Genomic DNA, 18,965 nt, shown 5'->3' with positions numbered 1-18,965 from the left:
AGATTCTTGCCAGTGTTGTCTATACAATGAGACCTTGTCTTAAAGGGAATACTTTTGCTATTTAGCAGTCCTCTGAAGGAGTTTTTTATGATTTAAGACTTATTGAAGTTATAGTCAGTCTGCTGCTCCCTCCATGAGGGGGGTACGTAGAGTGTCTTGTTCATACCTATATTCCTGTGGCTAATGGGCTGTATTGGACTTAAGACTTGCTTGGAAGTTACTAAAATATGTATTAGATGGGAAATGCTTTAAAGATACATATACTTGAGAACCTCAGATTAGGAATTTTCCCTTTAATTGTGGATAGAAATTAGAGGCTTTTCATGGGGACTGATAAAAGTTTTAAGGTAATCCCTGTTTAGTTATCTCTGTGTATACTGGATTCACTTTTAAAATATAACTCTTTTTTATGTTTATATACTTTTATTTTTCTCTCATATATTACAATCTTGGCTGCATTTCAAATTCCCCTCCCACTAGCACTCCTTCCCCCAGATTCATTCATTCATTCATTCATTCATTTTGGTCTTTCAAGACTGGGCTTCCCTGTGTGTAATCCTGGCTGTCCTGGAACTTGCTTTGTAGATTAGACTGAGCTTGAACTCACAGAGATTTCCCCCTGCCTGTGCCTCCTGAGTACTGGGACTAAAGGCATGCTACTCTACCACCTGGTTTCTTTTGTGTTTATAAAAGACCCCTTGGTTTGTAGAAGTTTTTTTTGTAATTTTTTTTAAAAAATTTATTTGTGTGTGTGTGTGTGTGTGTGTGTGTGTGTGTGTGTGTGTGTATGTGTGGCTGTGCACACCTGTGTGCAGAAAAAGCTATCAGATGGCCTCCTGTCAGTTTATATTTGTTCATTTGAAGTGAGTCTCTTCCCTGAGTATGTGGCTAGCTTGAGAAGGCAACAGGCTTCATCAGTTCTAGTTTTTACTTTGTGATGATGGCCAGGCTTGCTCTATGGATGCTAGGTTTCAAATGCCAGCCCTCCTGATTTCAGAGCAAGGACTTAGCCTCTGAGCCATTCCTCCAGCTCCTATCCTTCTAACCTTTTTTTTTTTTAAAGATCAGATTAATGCAGGTCTTTCTTTTTGGAAATCTTCGTGAAGTACTCAAGTTCCTTTCTAAATTTGTTTTTTGTTCTTAAAGGATAGTTGGAGTTTAGATAAGATTATTTAGAGTGCTGGGGATGAAACTTAGCCCTCGTTCATGTTAGGCAGTTGCACTACCACCTAACTAATTCTCCAGCCCATACAAAGGTTTGGATTTAGGTTTAAGAGTAGTTATTGAGAAGGACAGAGCATGCTTGTGTATGAGTACACATTTAATCTTGAGTTCTTTGTTTTCATATTCTTCCTTGTGTCACATGGTTATTTACATTGAATTAAACATACAAATTTTCCTTTGTGAGTTTTTTCTATTTACTTTCCAGATAGTTATACACATTTCCAGATGTATTTCTTTGAAAGGGCACTGATTTAATTTTAGAAGATACATTGTTTGACATAAGTTTTTGAACTTTTTGACATTTATGAGAAGGCAAAGAAAATGGACTGTGTTGGTCATTATTTAATGTGTGCCAAGAAGAATGTGTTTGAGTAGAAATTTCTAAAGTTGATAGGTCAAATTACTTGAGTGGTTTTTTTTTTTAAACACTTGAAGCATATATCTTGACATTCTGATTGATCTAATAATTGAATTTAATAAATGGAATTTTTTCTCATTTACTTCTTGGTTCATGTATTTTGAAGCTCTATTATTGGATACATACAATTATTTAGTGTCTTTGATGAGGAATTGGCTCTTTTGCCATTAAATGTCTCTCTTCATGTCTCTCTTCATCTCTGTAATAGGTTATGAAATAGTTACAGAAATAATTTCTGTAGTTCCTGAAATCCTGTTTTTTTTTTTACTTGCAACTTTTCCTTTTTTTTTTTTTTTGGCCTTTCGGCTGTTTGTAAGAATTTTATTTTTTGTTTGTTTTTTGGATATCTTTTAAATCTACATTTTAAATGTTTTCTCCTTTCCTGGTTCCCCCTCTAGAAACCCGCTATTTCATCTCCCCCACCTGCTTCTATGAGGGTGCTCCCTCACCTATATACCCACTCCCTCCCAACTCCGCACCCTAACATTCCCTACACTGGGGCATCAAGCCTTGACAGGGCCAAGGGCCTCTCCTTCCATTGATGCCCAACAAGGCCATCCTCTGCTACACATGTGGATGGAGACATAAGTGCATCCCTGTGTACTCTTAGGATGGCGGTTTAGTCCCTGGGGAGTCTGGTGGGTCTAGTTGGTTGATATTGTTGTTCTTCTTATGGGGCTGCAAACCCTGTCAGTTACTTCAGTCCTTTCTCTAACTCCTCCATTGGGAACTCCATTCTCAGTTCAGTGGTTGGCTGTGAGCATCCACCTTTGTATTGGTCAGGTTCTGGCAGAGCCTCTCAGGAGACAGCTATATCATATCTGTATATGGGCTGAATTCCCCCAGGCGGGGCAGTCTTTGCTCCAAACTTTGTTTCCATATTTCCTCATGTGAGTATTTTTATTCCCCCTTCTAAGAAGGTCTGAAGCATACACACTTTGGTCTTCCTTATTCTTGGGCTTCATGTGGTTTGTGAATTGTATCTTGGGTATTCTGAGCTTTTGGGTTAATATCTACTTATCAGTGAGTGCATACCATGTGTGTTTTTCTGTAACTGGGTTACCTCACTCAGGATGATATTTTCTAGTTCCATCCATTTGCCTAAGAATTTCATGAAGTTACTGTTTTTAATAGCTGAGTAGTACTCCATTGTGTAAATGTACCACATTTTCTGTATCCATTCCTCTGTTGAAGGGCATCTGGGTTCTTTCTAGCTTCTGGCTATTATAAATAAGGCTGCTATGAACATAGTGGAGCATGTGTCCTTGTTATATGTTAGAGCATCTTTTGGGTATATGCCCAGGAGTAGAATAACTGGGTCCTCAGGTAGTGCAATGTCCAATTTATGAGGAACCACCAGACTAATGGTTGTACCAGCTTGCAATCCCATCAACAATGGAGAAGTGTTCCTATTTCTCCACATCCTTGCCAGCATCTGCTGTCACCTGAGGTTTTGATCTTAGTCATTCTGACTGGTTTGAGGTGGAATTTTGATTTGCATTTCTCTGATAACTAAGGATGTTGAACATTTCCTTAGGTGCTACTCAGCCATTCCATAATTTGAGTGTATCTGCTTTTATGTGGAGGTCCTTGATCCACTTGGACTTGAGCTTTGTACAGGGGGATAAGAATGCATCAATTTGCATTCTTATACATGCTGACAGCCAGTTGAACCTGCACCATTTGTTGAAAATGTTGTCTATTTTCCACTGGATGGTTTTATCTCCTTTGTCAAAGATCAAGTGACCATAGATGTGTGAGTTCATTTCTGGGTCTTCAATTCTTTTCCACTGATCTACCTGTCTGTCTCTGTACCAGTACCATACAGTTTTATCACTATTACTCTGTAATAAGGCTGAAGGTTAGGGATGGTGATTTCTCCTAGAAGTTCTTTTATTGTTGAAAATAGTTTTTGCTATCCTGTTGTTATTCTAAATGAATTTGCAAATTACCCTTTTTAATACTGTGAAGAATTTTCATGGGGATTGCATTGAATCTGTAGATTGCTTTTGGCAAGATGGCCAGTTTTACTATATTATTCCTGCCAATCCATGAGCATGGGAGATCTTTCCATCTTCTGGGGTCTTTGATTTCTTTCTTCAGATACTTGAAGTTCTTGTCATACAGATATTTCACTTGCTTGGTTAGAGTCACACCAAGGTATTTTATGTTATTTGTGACTGTGGTGAAGGGTGTCATTTCCCTAATTTCTTTCTCAGCCTGTTTATCCTTTCAGTTGAGGAAGGCTGCTGATTTGTTTGAGTTAATTTTATATCTAGCCACTTTGCTGAAGGTGTTTATCAGCTCTAGGAGTTCTCTGATGAAATTTTTTGGGTCACTTCAGTATACTATCATATCGCCAGTAAATAGTGATATTTTGGCTTCTTTTGCAGTTTGTATCCCTTTGACCTCTTTTTGTTGTCTAGTTGCTCTGGTTAGAACTTCAAGTACTATATTGAATAGGTAGTGAGAGAGTGGGCAGCCTTGTCTAGTCCCTGATTTTAGTGGGATTGTTTGAAGTTTCTCTCCATTTAGCTTGATGTTGACTATTGGTTTGCTGTATATTGCTTTTACTATGTTTAGGTATGGACCTTGAATTTCTGATCTTTCCAAGACTTTTATCATGTGGGTGCCCTTACGTTTAGAGCACAGATATTCAGGATTGAGAGTTCATCTTGATGGATTTTTCCTTTGTTGAGTATGAAGTGTCCTGCCTTATCTTTTTTGATAACATGTGGTTGAAAGTTAATTTAATTCGATATTAGAATGGCTACTCCAGCTTGTTTCTTGAGGCCATTTGCTTGGAAAATTGTTTCCCAGCCTTTTACTCTGAGGAAGTGTCTGTCTTGTCACTGAGGTGTGTTTCCTGTATGCAGCAAAATGCTGGGTGCTGTTTCCATATCCAGTCTGTTAGTCTGTGTCTTTTTATTGGGGAATTGAGTCCACTGATGTTGAGAGATATTAGGGACCAAGATTGTTGTTTCCTATTATTTTTGCTGTTACAGGTGGAATTATGCATGGCTATCTTCTTTTGGGTTAGTTGAAAGGAGTTTACTATCTTGCTTTTTCTAGGGTGTAGCTTCCCTCCTTTTGTTGGAGTTTTCCATCATTTATCCTTTGTAGGCCTGGATTTGTGGAAAGATATTTTGTAAATTTGGTTTTGTCATGGAATATTTTGGTTTCTACATCTATGGTTATTGACAATTTTGCTGGATATAGTAACCTGGGTTGTCATTTGTGTTCTCTCAGGGTCTGCAAGACATCTCTGCCCAGGATCTTCTAGCTGTCAGTTTCTGTTGAGAAGTCTGGTGTAATTCTGATAGGTCTGCCTTTATATGTTACTTGACCTTTTTCCCTTACTGCTTTTAATATTCTTTCTTTGTTTAGTGCATTTGGTGTTTTGACTATTATGTGACAGGAGGAGTTTCTTTTCTGGTCCAAACTATTTGGAGTTCTGTAGGTTTCTTATATGCTTATGGGCATCTCTTTCTTTAGGTTAGGGACGTTTTCTTATATAATTTTATTGAAGCTATTTAGTGACCTTTTAATTTGGCAATCTTCATTCTGTTCTATACCTATTATTCTTAGGTTTGATCGTCTCATTGTGTCTTGTATTTCCTGGATGTTTTAGTTTAAGAGCTTTTTGCTTTTTGCATTTTCTTTGACTATTATGTCATGTTTTCTGTGGAATCTTCTATCCCTGAGATTCTCTTTTCAATCTCTTGTATTCCATTGTGATGCTTGCCTCTATCTGTGATCTCCTGATCTCTTTCCTAGGTTTTCTATCTCCAGGGTTGTCTCCCTTTGTGATTTCTTTATTGTTTTATTTCCAGTTTTAGATTCTGGGTACAGAGAGCTTGGCACAGGGTAAGCTCAGGGCACAGATGGAAACCAAAGGATCCTGTCGCAGACTGCTTCTTGGTTCCTGTCTCCTGAGATCTCCATGTGGGTCCCTTGGAGCAGAAGTGGTCATCCTACCTGTGCTCTCAGGTTTTTCAGCACCTGTGTGAGACCAGCTCTCTCCTGGTGTGTTCTGGGCACAGAGAGCTGTTGCACAAGATCAGCTCCGGGCACATACAGAAACCAGAAGGATTGAGTCTTGTATTTTTATTTTCTGTGTTACACTTGGGATATGTCAGTACAGTTATGTGTTCCCTATGCAGATGGATTCCAGAAGAGGTCTTGAGACCTCTGTAAGCTGCCAGGTGGGTGCTAGAAGCCAAACCCAGCTCAGATTCTTTGCAAGAACATTCAATGCTCTTAACCTCTCAGTCATCCATTGCTACAGTCTCTTTTAAGACTTAAAATGAGACATGTGATGTTACATACCTGTCAATCCAGGCAGGACTCGGGAGCCTGAGACAGGAAGACTGCTTTGAGTTAAAGTTCAGCTTGAAGTACATAGTGCGTTTCAAGCATACCTTGGCTGCACAGACCCTGCCTCAAAAGGATTGGGAGGGGCTGTTAGTGAGGTTTAGCAGTTGGATTGTGTTGTATCTTGGATGGTTTTCTTTGAGATGACTTTGGTTACCTTTTTTAAAAAAAAATTAAATGTAGAAATGTTTTGGCCACGATTTGAGTATTCTAGTCTTTTCTTTGTAATTTCAAATGGTAATGTATTTGAATTGTCTTCATTGCCACGATATTACCACTCATCTCTTATTTTCAGTTTCCTTTCCTTCTGTGATTTATTTGTATGGTAAATACATGAGTCTAAGATCACGGTTTTACTCTAGAAGTATATACCACCCAAGATGGTTTCAAAGTTATTAGTATAGTTAGTTTTTTCTTCAGAGTTTTTCTTCTGTTTCTCCTTCATGCACATGCATGGTGGTGTGTGTGCACATGTGCATATATGAGTAGAAGTCATTGGTTTGTCTTGGATGTGCATTTCTTATGAGACATCCATTCACTTTGTTTTTCACTGGGACCTGTGGCTCACCTGCTGGCGTAGGCTGACTGTCATCCACTAAGCCTCAGGGATCCACTTGTTTATGCCTTCTTAGCTCTGGGACTAGCAATGTGAGCACTGTGCCTGGCCTTTTACTTGGGTCTTGGGGATCAAGTTCAGGTCCTTATGCTTTCAAAATCAGCACTTTACTAACTCCTGAGTCCTCATCTTTCCAAGCATACTAAATTTCTTTGTAATCATTTAAAAAAAATGTGTAGGAGATGAGGCTTGTGTGTGTGTGTGATCATATTTGTGGGAATGTTCGTGCTTATGTGAATGCATAGAAGCCAAAGGCTGATGTTCATAGTCCTCTTCGATTTCTCGCTACCTTATTGTTTAAGCTAGTGTCTCTTTGAACCTGGAGCTTGCCATTTCTGACTAGATTGGGTTGCCAGCAAGCCCTGGACTCTGCTTGCTATTGCTTCCTAGTTCTGAGGTTACATGTACTGCCATTCATGCCTAGCTTTTACGTGAGTGCTGTGGATCTGAACTCAGGTCCTCATCCTTGCACACCAAGCATTTTACCCACAAAGCCCTGCTCTCTTAACTGTTGTTGTGATAGCCTTGTCTACTTCCCATCTAAGCTCGTGATTTCTGGGTCTCAATATTGATCAACTATTCTTATGTTTTCTTGCTACTTTTTATTTTCTATATTTTGTTCGGATGCTGGATCTTAACAGCTTGACATTTTTGGAGGGGAAGTATTATATTAGGTGAATCAGATGTTTTTAAACATATTCAATGATTAATTCCATAAAATAACAAATACTGGCTTAAGCAAAATGAGGCAAAAGCCTGGAAAAGGATCCATGCGTATATAGACATTGCTTTAGGACAGGAATTATAACAGCAGAATAAAGAATTATTCAGTAACTAATAATGGAATAATTGATAATCTATTTGAAAAAGAAGTACCTTATTTTCTTATTTTCCACAATGCAGAAAATGATTAATCATTTTGAATTCAAAGGCAAAACTATAAAAGTTAGAAGCTTCTATAGGAGAATATAAAGATAATTTTTAATACATTTAGCAGACAAAAGAGACAAATCCAAAGATTCAGACTCTTGTCAATCATGGACAGTTCAGTGAAAAAAGGAAAAGAGATTTGGAAAAGCACCTCATAAAGAAAATCTAAAGATTTACAAAGCAGGCAAAGAGATTCTTAGCCTATTACTAGTCTAGAAAATACCATAAAGAGATTCTCTGATAACTCCAGTAGAGGGAATGAGATTTAAGCGATTAATAATACATGTTTTGAGAGGATACTTAATTATGGGAACTCACTAAATAGTTACTGTGCATTACTACCAAACTAATCCAGAAAATGGTCTCTTTTGGAGGTAAAGGAGGATTGGTTATTGAGAAAGGTTCTGATATTTTAGGAATCCTGATGCTCTTAAGTGTTTTTTTTTTTCAAACTGTTTTATTGGTTCTTTGTGAACTTCACACCGTGTTCCCTAATCCCACTCACTACCCTGAGCCCTTACTTACCCTCTATCTTTGCAATCTCCCCCCACAACAGAGCGAAAAAATATAGTTTTGGAAGCTATAGTGTGTTCCACAGTATACCCCTTTGTCCACAATTTCTTTGCTTGCAAATACTCATTGAAGTAACTTATTGGTCTTGTTTACTCTATCAATACTGGAATCACGAAGGAACTCCTCTTGTATATTCTTTCTTGCCCTGTGCTATGGAGATCCTCTAGTTTTGGATCTTTAGGACCTGCACTCCAGCAGTTCATTGATGGGGTAGATCCTGAGGTGGGCCAATTAAAAGTATCTGAGCTCCTCAGCTTGCTGGATCTCCTGCTTTTATGACGTCTGGGCCAGCTTACCAGCACCCGCCCCCGAATCTCCAAAACCAGGACCAGCTCTACCCTGCTGCCCAGGTAACATGCAGGGCCTGTTCTCCCAAGTGTGAGGGATGAGGACAAGTTTCCCATTCTCATGACCCTGGGGCCAGCTCTCTTATCTGCCATAGATGGTAAGGAAGGGGAGGAAGGCGTCTCTCCCTCATCCCTGCTGCCACTGTTCCGGAGACTAAAAGCAGGCCCACCTTTCCTGTGCTCACACCCTTGGAACTGGCTCACTTGCAGCCTTCACATCCAGGGCCAGCTCTTCTATGCTGTCTAGGTGAGGTGTAGGGTCTATTCTCCTGAGTGCTACAGCAGATCAGAGACAGGGACAGCTCTTCTACTCTCATGGCAGCTTTCCTGTCTGCTGTACGTAGTAAGGAGTAAGGATAGGGAAGGGCTTCTCTATTGACCACACAGACACGTTGCAGGGGCCAGCTTCCACACTCAGACCCTCAAGCCAGCTCACCCAGGTCCCTGTCATTCAGGTCAGCTCTATTGTGCTATCCAGACAGTGCAGGACTTACTCTCCTGAGTGCTGCGGTGGGTGTGGGGCCAGACCAATGTTTAGGTGAGGGATGGGGTCAGCTCAGCACAGCCCTTACAGTCTCACTTTCATGTGCATGATGTGTCTAGCATTTTTATTCACAGTGGCCTTTGAGTCATGGTTTCTTCAATCGTGTTTGAGTTGTCTTGCAGACCAGAGTATTTACCATGAGAACCCTATAACCATCACTGATGGCAAAAGCATTCCCTCTTCAGTGTTTTGTATACTTTTTTATTGCTCATATTTTTGAATCTATAGTATTTCTAATTGCAAAAACTTAAATTGTAAAATTAAATGTGTTTGCAGGATGTGTCCTACCTTTTCTTTTCCTTCCTTCCTTTTTTCTTTTTCTTTCTTTCTCTCTTTCTCTCTTTTTTCTTCCTTCCTTTCTTTTTCTTCAGTGAAAGTGAAATAAAGTTATTACTTTTAAAACATATAGAAATAGTATTCAAAATAATTTTGTGTTTTCCTTTTGTTATGAAACATACTGACTGATAGCACCATTATATTTATTCAGCAGGCTTGTTTATTTTCTCTGTAAACATTCTCACTTAAATGTAATTTACAATAGAGTGTGAAATATTACTTGTTTTTCATTAAATAACAGCTTATGATAATCTTCATTTAGAACATGAATTTCTGACTGGATTTAATGGTAAATAGTAGTGGAAATATCTCTTATTAAATGGGATTGGGAGATAGTTCTTTAAGAGGAAAGAATCATTGGTTTTACTATATATTACAATAGAATAAATGTGTCTAATATATTGTTAATTTTTTTGTAAGAGACTATAGGACATCTTTTTTCTCTCTCTTTTCTTTGTAGCATATAGTTGTGTTCCCTTGTGTAGATTTTGGGATTAAAATTACTTGATACTGTTTGATTCTGAATGTCAGAGTAGACTGTTTGTCCCTTTTTAGGATGTAATAAGGTCTCTAATCTGTTAAGTCTTTAAAGATGGTATAAAAGCATATATAATTACAATTTTGATTTTTCAGTTTCTATATAATATTAAGTAAATTACACAAGGTGACCAGGACTTCATTATAAAATAGGCTTTGTGTTAGGTCAGGTTTGCTCAGTTACCATATATGTTTTAGGGATATTTTAAGCTAGGCAAGGCTAGGCTGTGCTGTGGTCCTCAAAGGTCAGATATATTGCCTACATTTTTTACTTAAAACTATTTTTAATTGATGATGGAATTATCAGGATTTAGTCCTTTGCAAGTTGAGGAGTGTCTGTGTTTAGAGGAACCAATATAATTGGACTTGGTTGCAATAACTTTTTCTAATGCTAATAAGTTTCTTTGGAATATATTATTAAAGAAAGAAGTAGAACATTAGCTAAGAGAGATGGTCCATACCTGTATTCTCAGCAACGAGGCTCAGGAAGGAAGCCCAGATCAGCCTCAGTCATATAGAAAGCCTGGTACTGCTTAAACAAACTGAGTGGAACACCTCTATTCTGAAAACTACAGTACGTCACTGAGTGAGGTTTTTTAAACCTCAGATAGATGCGATGACGTGCTACATATGAGCTGGTATTATGGTCAGTGTTAAAATTATATTACTTTCAGTGATCAACAGATTCAACACAATTCATAGAAAAATCCTAGCTGGCTTCCCCAGCCCCACCATATAAGCTCTCAAAAGTGCTTTCATAGTTTTTATATTAATTAAATAGTATTGTAATTTTCAGTATTAACTTATCACAATATGAATCTTCTGGATGGCTACACACACACACACACACACACACACACACACAGAGAGAGAGAGAGAGAGAGAGAGAGAGAGAGAGAGAGAGAGAGACTGACTCATACACATATTATCTTAGATTTTATTCTATTGTAAAGATTTGTCACCTGAAGCTTAGCTCTAAATACAGGTCTTTTTATGGCAGACCCTGTCGTATTATGTACTGCTGTATGCCTCACATCTTTGATATTTGAAATAAAATTGAGAATGACTGAGAACCATTTATAGAATTTTTGTGTAAGACTTGAATCTACCATAAAGGGGCTATGTGCTTGAGTGTTCTTTCTTATTACATTAACAGTCCCATAGCCAGAGAATTGTACAGTTCCTACTTCATTTTTAACAGTGAAAAAACTGGCTGAGTGATTTAATTACTTGATTAAAATCACTAATACTAGCCAGGTATTTAATCCCAACACTTGGAAGGAAGAGATAGGCTGATCTCTGAGTTTGAGGTCAACCTGGTCTGCAAACAGGTTTCAAGACAGCCAGGACTACAAGGCTAGCCAGGGCTGTGTGGTTGGCTAGAACACCTTTATGCCCAAGGGGGGAGGGGCAACCAATAAATTAATCACGGACTCCTTTACTTGGGATTGCTTCTAAAGATCCTGTTTTAAATCGTTTCTTCTTTTTATGTAGTTTCAACCATAGAAATAGTAATTGTCTTATAAGCATCCAGCAGTGTTTATTTCACAATTATACATACATTGAATGAGTATTTTAAAAAGCATAGTGACTGTTTTTCAGTAATCAGAAGTTTATGACACTATAAAGAATTCTGCTAGTAGGTATTAATATGATGCTTGTGAGTTGCAAAATGTAATATGTTCAGAAGAGGTTACAACTTTCAAATTACACATTTTATTTAGAAAGTACCTTATATATGTTAGAGTTTTGAAATAATAAAAATACAGACCACTTTATACATGTCTGGCACTTGGTTTGATGCACACTAATATGTACCAGTATGATATAGAGGACATTGTTATTCTTACGTCTAGGCTTAGAAAAGTCACAGGACATTGCTGAAGCCATACAATAACAAAGCCAAGATAAAACAAATGCTGGCTTTTTATTATATTTAAAATAAAGTTCTTGACTCAATATACTGACCCCTGTTTCCCTTTACACTGTCATTTTTTCCTTATTTTCCTATAGATGACACATAATGTATCTCAGTTCTTTGTGGCTTTATGTTATAAAAGAGTGTGAAAATGCTAAAGAATACTAGTAATTAACAAAATTGAAACTATGACCTATGCTTTTGAATTTGGTTAGTGTGCTTGGCTATATAAGAGAATATACTTGCTCTTAGGAAATTTATACTTGAAGTATTAAGTTGTAAAGAGCATGATCAGTACCACCCACCCTCAAGCAGTTCAGATGTGTTTATATCTGTATCTATATAAAGATATAAAGAAGACACAAACATTTTTATAAGTAAAAAATACAGTAAAATGTTAAAAAAATTGGTCAACCTAGGTAATAGTGTTGCATGAATTTTCTATACTGTACTTGAAACTTTTTAATATATTTGAAATTATTTTTAAACACAGAGCTAAGCATTACATTGAAAAATTAAAGTAAAAAACTATTTCAAAGGGCTAGAGAGGTAGGTATCTTAGTGGCTAAGAGTATGTACTGCTCTTGTAGAGACTCAAGTTATATTCCCAGCACGCAAATTGGTCAGGAAAACTGCCTCTAATTTCCACTTCCAGTTTTAATAGCACTTACGCACACATGCAAAAAAAGTCCATACTGACACACATACATAAAAATAAATCTAAGCACACTTGCTGAGAACATGCTTTATATGTTCTCGTAAGGCAGGCCTGGATTTTAATTGTTAGAGCATGAATACCCTATTTGGTAGTCCTATTTAGCTGTGATGCCTCTGAACCACAGCAGGTATCAGGATAGCAAACTATCCCTAAAGGTGCAGTAGTGGCGCTTAGATCTTGGTGATAGCTAACAGTTGTCTAATTGGACTTACAGCCTGGTCAACAGGAGGGAAATTATGCCTGATCTTGTTCACCTACCCAGCCACCCATGGCTAGTGAGGTTATACATCTCAGAGGAGAACTTATTACTGCCACTTTTATGAACCAACTGCATTTGGTACCGACAGATAAAAGTGACACTCCTCTCCTCAAGTATCTTCTTCTCACAGCTGATGGAGACTATTACAGAAAGCTGTAACCAATCAAAATGTAGAGAAGGGCAACATAACCCTACACCTAAGGCCCAGGGAAATGAATTCTCTATACTGTTCTTGAAACTTTTTAATATATTTGATATTATTTTTAACCATGAGCTAAATTTATACTGCAAAATGAAATAAACGATTATTTCAAAGGACTGGAGAGGTGACTCTGGTTAAGAGCATAGAAGAAGGAGTGCAAAGATTAAGGGCCAGAGGACCAAAAAGTTTGCTTCAAGATTGTGTTTCCTAGATTGGACAGAAAAGCTACACTCTTAAAAGCATAATAATATACTTGCTTACACAAGACCTGAACAGTTGATATGCTAACATAAATAAGGGAAATCACAGGAGCCCCACCCCCGAATAAAGAGCTACAAGAAATTACAAGCTGCTGAGAGAGAGAGAGAGAGAGAGAGAGAGAGAGAATATTAATCTTCCCCAGAGATGAATTCCTTAAATGGTTCTCCAATTCCAAGTTGTCAGCTCTTACAAATATACATCCAGGAAACATTAAATGAACTCAGCAGGTTACATTTTGTATTTTTTGCATGTTATGTATATAGCTATAATGAATAGGAGGCCATGGATTTGAAAGCAGTTTGGGGGCCATGAGAGTGGTTGAAGGGAGGAGAGGAAGAATGAAATGATATAACTGTATTTATAAAGATTTTGAGATTATAATTTCATCATTTCCCTCTTTCCTTTCCTTCTTCCCACATATCACCCCTTTTATTCTCATTCACATCATGGTCTTTTTCTTTAATTGTGTAGTTATTAGTGTTTGTTGTTGTTGTGGTGGTGGTGGTGGTGGTGGTGGTGGTGGTGGTGGTGGTGGTGGTGGTGGTGGTGGTGGTGATGTATGTGTGTGTGCCCCCACACTTCCTCCAGCAATCGTTACAGTGATTTTCCTGATTTTTGCCATTCTGACTGGTGCAGGATTGGAATGTCAAAGTTGTTTTGATTGGTATTTACCTAACTGCTAGGGACAATAAACTTTTTTTCTCAGATATTTCTTCTTTTTGAGAACTTGGTTTAATTCCAAGGCCTATATTTTGAATGGATGTTAGTCCTCTGTCAGATATATAGCTGACCAAAATTCTCTCCCATTCTGAGGCCTTCCTTCTTACTTGATTTTTTTTTAGCTTTGTAGAAGACTTAGTTTTATGATGTCTCACAGGTCAGTTGTTGGATAATTCTTGGTAGTTGTATTTAGAAAGTTCTTCACACACCTGTGTTCTGTAGGACACTGCCAATGTTTCTTCCAGCAGTTACAGTGTTTTAGGTTTCACCTGAGGTCTTTGATATGTTTGGAGTTAATTTCTTTTTTGTGAGAAGTGATAAACATGGATTTAGTTTCATTCTTCTACATGTGGATATATGGTTTTCCCAGTACCACTTTTGAGCATATTTTTGGCATCTTTGTAAAATATTAAGTGACTGAAGTTATGTATACTCATGTTTCAGTCTTTTATTTTGTTCCATGGTTTATATGTCTGTTTTTGTGCCAGTGCCATATTGGTTTTATTACTGTGGCTTTGTAATATACTTTTCAGGTCTGGAATGGTAGTTCTTCTAGCACTGTTCATTTTGCTCAGGATTGTTTTGTCCATCTGGGGCCTTTTGTAGTTTTATATGAATCTTAGGATACGTATGATATTTCTGTCAAGAATAAGATGGAGAGTTTATGAGCATTGAATTTGTAAGTAGCTTTTGGTAGAATGGACATTTTCACAATATTTACTTACTACTACATGAGCATGGGATGTCTTTTGATTTTCCAGTATCTTTTTCTACCTCTTTCTTCAGAGGTTTAAAATTTTCCTTATAATAAAGGTCCTTCACCTCTTTGGCTAGATTTATTCTTACTTTATTTTCTTTGAGACTGTTGCAAATGGGAGTGTGCCTGTGATCTCTTTCTGTATATGTTTGTTGGTGGTGTATGGAAAGCTATTAATTTATGAAGTTGATTGTATATCCTGCCACATTGCAGAATTGTTTTGTTTTTGGAAGTTCTTTGGTAGAATTTTGGGGATCTCTAATGTCATCTGCTAAAAAAGGTAATTTGACTTTCTTATATAATCTTGATCCTGATTTCAATGTTATTCAGAATTTTCTCCACTTAGGATGATATGGGCTTAGGTTTCTTGCATATAGAATTATTATGTTGAAGTCTTTTCCCTCTAGTCCTACTCTCTGTAGGGCTTTTATCATGAAGGGTTGTTGGATTTTGTTAAAAGGCTTTTTTCCCCTTCGTCTATAGATATGATCATGTGATTTTTGTCTTTAAATCCATTTATGTGGTTTATTACCATTTGTTGACCTGCATGTTTTGAACTCTCCCTGTAACTCTGATATAAAGCCAGCTTGGTCATGATGCATAATCTTTTAATATATGTTTGTGTTTGGTTTGCAAATATTCTATTGAGCATTTTTTAATTTATCTTCATCAAGAGTATTAGGCTGTAGGGGTTGTTGTTTTGCTTGTTTGTTTTGTTGTAGTTTTACCTGATTTTGGTATTAAAATGATACTAGCTTTATAGAAGTTTGGGAGTACTTCTGTGTGTCTGTCTGTCTGTCTGTCTATGACTAGCTTTTTTTTAAAATATAAGTTAATATATTTTAATAGCAAACTTACAGAATAGCACAGAACACAGACAACATTAAAAACATATACTTGCATGTAGGACAACTCCGTTAGAAAAGTACAGTGAATGAATGGACTGAATCTATTGTATGATAAAATGCTACAAACACCATTTAGTTGCTGTCAATAAGAAATTTACTTATTTAAAAAAAAATCCAAATGCTGGCATTGTCCAGAAAATTTTAGCAGGTTTATTTATAATTGTTATAAAGTTGAACTGTTGAAATGTGTTCACTGAAACATTTGCTTGCATTAATGCTTTACATCTTGCATTTATATTAAAAACTCACACACAAAAGAACATGTAGAAACTGCCAAAACCCGATTCTGTCCCCTATGTTCTCACAATCATATACTTAGGTACCTTTGATCCCATGGAAAAAATACCTAACATTCAGAACTATTGATAGCAGGAAGAAGAGGAAAAAGTTTTTTTGAGAATGAAATGTTTCCCCTCATAGTGTGAACTCTTAAGCACACTCTCCGTGTATGCAGCATGCTTACTGGATATCTTTTGGCATAATTGTTATACATTTGGCATGGATAGCACACAGATTGGTATCTTCAAAAAGGCCAGCTGGATAGGCCTCACTTGCCTCCTGCAAAGCACCAATAGCTGCCCTCTGGAAGCGCAGGTCTGTTTTGAAGTCCTGAGCAATTTCTCGCACCAGACACTGAAAGGGGAGCTTGGGAATCAGAAGTTCAGCGGACTTCTAATAGCACCTGATTTTACGGAGTGTCACACTACCAGGCCTGTAACGATGAGGTTTCTTCACTCCTCCAGTAGAGGGCACACTCTTAAGAGCAGCTTTCATAGCCAGTTGTTTCCTGAGTGCTTTACCACCGGTGGATTTGCAGGCAGTCTGCTTTGTAGGAGCTATGATGTGGGCAGCTCCTTACTTATCCCCTTCTCCTTCGGCTGGAGCTCAGCATGCTACAGGTGGCACTGGCGTTAGAGAGCGGCGGGCGGAACAGCAAAGGCTCGTCTAAAACTAGTTTAAGAAAGATTGGTTATGGATCCTTCTTTGAAAGTCAGATAGAATTTTGCTGTGAGTTAATGTGGTCCTGGACTTCTTGGTCAACTGTTCCCTTGATTAGTATGAGTGCTATTTTTTATTCCTTCTGATTAGTTTTAGTTTGAAGTCTATTTTGTCAGATGCTGCTATAACGATGCTTGCTTCCTGGTCCAATTTACCCTGAGTACCTTTGTTCAGTGCATATCTCCCCCCCCCCCCAGCCCCTCCCGGAGCTGAGGACTGGACCCAGGGCCTTGCACTTGCTAGGCAAGAGCTCTACCACTGAGCTAAATCCCCAACCCCTGGCAGTGCCTATCTTGAAAAGCTGTGATTTTTGTAGATGGATTTTTATTTCTTGATTCATTTAGCTAGCCTGTGTCTTTTGATTGGAGAATTTAGTCTTTTAATATTTAAAGTTATTATTGGAAGATATCTGTTGATTGCAGTCCTTGTGCTGTTAGTTGATGCTGCTGTTTGTGCTTTCAGTGGTACTTCATATTTTAGTAATTATGCCCTAGTATTTCTTTCTACAGTGTATTGCCTATTCGCATTCCTCTATTCCGCCCCAATAATGCTTCCTGTAATTTCTTTAGGTTTGATTTATTGATATAAATTTCCTTAGGTTGTATCAGGGAAAGTTTTTCTTTCTCCTTCAACTCTGGCAGATAGTGTTTGCTGAGTTTAGGCTGGCTGTCATTGTCTTTTAGGACTTGAAATGAGTTGCTGCAGATCTTCTGGTTTTCAGTTTCCATTGAGAAATCGGATGGTATTTTGATGAGCCTGATGCATCTTTCTTTATATGTGACTTGTATTTTTTCTTGTAGGTTTCAGTACTTTCTCTTTGTGCTGTATTCTAATATTTTAACTGTCAAATGCCTTTTCTGGTCAGGCTTGTTAGCGTACTGTGTGCTTCTTGTATCTGTTTGGGTTTGTCTTCCTTAGTTTGGGAAATTTTCTTCTGTGCTCTTTTGAAGATCTGATATATGCCATTGACTTACGTTCTGATACTTTTTCTTCTGCTTGGTTGATTCTACATGTGAGGCTTTCCTTTGAGTTGTCTAGTTGGGCTCTGGGTTTTGTAATTCCTTCATTTTAGCTTGAATCCTCTATATTTCTATTTCTTTATTGAATTGAATTTTCAAATTCTGGATTGCCTTTGTTATTTTTGGTTTTGCTTTGTTTTGACATCAATTAAGCATTTATTCTCTGAGTTGTTTAAGTTCATTAAGCTGCTGCTTTTTGTCTTTAAACTCCTTTCCATTCTTTGAATTTTATGATTATTCTTTTAAATTTTGTGTCCTGGGGTTCATGTAGATAATTCTCATTGACAAACATTGCTGTGGGTTTGGGGGTGCGATACTGCTTTGTGCTCTCATGATGTTTGTGATGAGATCTAGGCATGTGAACATCTTTTGTTAGTTCTGTGTCTGATGTGGGCACAGTAGGTTGGGACAGAAGAGAGAATGTGCGGGTTGGGTTGGACTACAGCTCAGATGCCTGGCTTAGATGGAATGTAGTCCAGTAAACACAGGGCATTGGGCTGATATGCAGAGTTTGGGGGTATATTCGTGGAAGACTACATTACCCTGATAGATCTTAGAGAAGCAACTGCATGATCTGGCTCTGGAATTGTTTTAACTGGAAATTTAAAAAATTATTAAGATTGTGGGGGGGGCACATGCGTGCGTGCACGTAGTGTATGGTATGGTTGAGAGTATGTGTGTGCGTTCTGTTTGTGCCTGGTGCCTAGGGAGTTCAGAAGAGGCATTTAATCCCCTAGAACTGGATGTCCAGAGCTGGAGTCATAGTTGAGATCAACTGTGTGGGTACTGGAACCAAACCAGTGCTTTTAACTGCTGAGCCCCTGTGTTTTAATTAAAACTTTTAAAATGAGTTTTCAGGCTGTGAAGAGACAGAATAAAAATTATATTATTAAGTGAAATAAACCAATCTGGAAAAGATGTATTCAGTATGGTTTTAATGAGATGACATTCTGGAAAAGATAAAATTATGGGGTTAGTAAAGTGATGAATTGTTTCCAGGAATCAGTGCAAAGGGACGAGATGTGTAGAAGAGTACAGATGATTTATTTTATAGTTAAATTATTCTGTGTGATACACTGTAAATAGGCAATACATTCTATTATATATTTATACAAATTCATAAAACACATACCACCAAGAGTGAACTCTAATGTTAACGAGGCACTGTGATTGTGATGATATATCAGTATAGGATCATTAAATATAATAAGAATCCTAACCTGGTAGTAATATTAATAATATAAAAGGCTAATGTTTATATCATATATAGTATACTGCAGAAAGCATTGACTATTTCTGTTAATT

General features: G+C 37.6%; 1 protein-coding gene across 18 annotated transcripts in view; it reads left to right on the top strand.

Moving 5' to 3' along the window:
• The window catches only part of Mef2a (myocyte enhancer factor 2a), a 133,993-nt gene that overhangs the window by 27,856 nt on the left and 87,172 nt on the right, over window positions 1-18,965 (top strand).

This window comes from Rattus norvegicus, chromosome 1 (assembly GCF_021556685.1).
Source record: "Rattus norvegicus strain SHRSP/BbbUtx chromosome 1, alternate assembly SHRSP_T2T, whole genome shotgun sequence".
Classification (NCBI taxonomy): domain Eukaryota; kingdom Metazoa; phylum Chordata; class Mammalia; order Rodentia; family Muridae; genus Rattus; species Rattus norvegicus.
Note: the sequence above shows the minus strand (reverse complement) of the source record. Positions and strands in the feature narration are given on the sequence as shown.